The sequence below is a fragment of the Penaeus monodon genome, chromosome 28 (assembly GCF_015228065.2).
Source record: "Penaeus monodon isolate SGIC_2016 chromosome 28, NSTDA_Pmon_1, whole genome shotgun sequence".
Lineage (NCBI taxonomy): Eukaryota > Metazoa > Arthropoda > Malacostraca > Decapoda > Penaeidae > Penaeus > Penaeus monodon.
In genome coordinates, this window is record NC_051413.1 from 25,951,556 (window position 1) to 25,953,837 (window position 2,282).

Consider the following 2,282-nt stretch of genomic DNA (forward strand, 5'->3'; position numbering starts at 1 on the left):
CATCATCACCATTACCTTTTTTTTGTCTAGAATTTCAGTTTTTTGCTTATAGACTGGATGTCATGTCATGTTTGTTTCATATACGTAAAGAAATAAAATTATTTCAAAATCTCAGTGTGTACATAAAAAGTATTGAAAGTCAGGTCTGATATTGTAAAGTTTATAAGTGATGTTCAAGTTTTTATTTTCTTTATTAATACAAACTGCATTAAAGAACCTTTAGAAATGTTGAAGTGTGGTATCAGAAAACCTATTTATTATTCTTTTGTGGTTAATTATTTAACTTTTTATTTATGTAAATAAATGTTGGTCACCAATAATGTAAACTTTAACATTCCCGTTATTAATGTGAGAAATCAAGTATGTGAAATAATAATATTCAATGCTGAAGTAACTTGCTAACAAAGAGTAATGTATTTCAAGCATGGTTGTTTAATATCTGTGATTTATCGCTTGTTAAGTTATTAAATAGATATAAATGTTTTAATTCTCAAATCTTGATTCCAAAGGAATACGAGTCTCATGAATGCAAATATATGCATCTTCATGAGATCTGAATGTATGTGTGGATGTCTGCGAATTTACATGTCATCTGTATCAGTGTGATTGCCCAGTAGAATATTTCATATTTTTTGTGTGTATAAGATGTACCCATGTTTTAAAAGCCCTTTTCAGACAAATTTTCCTGGCAGTGCAAAATTACAAGGGTATTTCTGAGGTCTTTTCTTTTTCTTCTTCTTTGCAAAGAAAGTGCTTGTACACCAAATAATATGGTACTAACAGAAATTATATGATAATTTGTAATTTAGCACTTTTCTGATTCTTTTCTCAATATTCTCTGATAATGATCTGATTCTTCTGGTACTGTGTGCACACTTCCTGTTATATGTCTACAAATTTCATTAACAGTAAAGTAATTTATCACTTTCGAGTGTGGTTGTAAACTTTACTGTTGTTATAGGAGTGTAACCTCTTTCTTTAATAACATTACTAGTTTGACCTATGATTTAACTCTATTTAAGTATTATAAACTGTAAGAAGTTGGGACTTAGGCTCTAAGATATTCTAATGGCATGTATTTGGACAGGCCTTAAAATTATACTATGGAACCGTCCACATTATGACTCGTGAGGGGAAGAACTCTGGCCCACCCAGGTGGTATAGGAGTCATAAAGGCAATATTTAATTTTCTGTAGAGAGTTGTATTTTTATTCAAGTCTGTGTGATCTAGTTGACTGAGGTAGAACTGATTTATGGTTACCTCAAATCAACAGTATTATATGAACAAAGTCACTAGAGAATCTAACGTTGTCTCAATTCCTGTAGTTAAGCCTTGTTAATAAAGTTACTTTCCAATCATTCCAGAATATGTATGTATTACCAAAGACATGTTCTTTGAAGGATTGTTTTAGTTATTTATTCATGAATGTTTTGCTGTTTGACAGATCTGACAAGAGAACCTGATATTATGATAGTGTGTTTGTAAAGACATTTTCCTCTGAAATTCTTGCCCTAAAAATGCAAATAATTGTTAATTAGGACTCGACAGTAAAGAAAATTCCCTTTTAGAACAAGTACCATGGTAGGCATATGCATTAATAATTTCCTTGAATTATCTTTAAACTACATGATAGGACATATAATTCAGCATGTATCAGTAACCATTTTTAGTATGCTTTGCATTATCTCTTCAGATAACATGCATTCAAGGTGGATTCTCTTTAAATGGATGCAGGTCATAATGTGTTTAGTTACCACATACATAAGGTTTATAAATGTTCACATAATGTAATGATTGAAGTGATGAAAATTAGATCCAAATATATAAGAAGTTTGTCAATGTCAGTAAGAAAATTCCTGGGGTTGAAGTGTCATGTAACTGAATAATAGTGTTATATACAATGATGTATTTGAAGGTAGATAGAAAATATATGAAGATTAATTGGCTCTGTTAACAATTTCTAAAGTCATTAATAAATGCTGTTTTGATATTGCTGTAATTGAGCTTGCTTTATTTGCATATTCTTTTTTAGATGTATCCAATTGAGGATTTTTCAAAGATCCTCAGTTGGGAGAGAAGTTAGTCACAAAAGCTGTTCACTCCCCGTCACACTTGCCACGGGCAACTGGGCAACCCTTATTTGTCGAACCAGGTTAATATTACAAAGTTAATAGCCTTCCTCATTGTAAAGATATAATGGTACATACACAAACTGGGTGAAAAGAAAAATGAAGAAGAACCACTAACATTGCAGTCAGGTGAAGATTAATGAATTAATTGT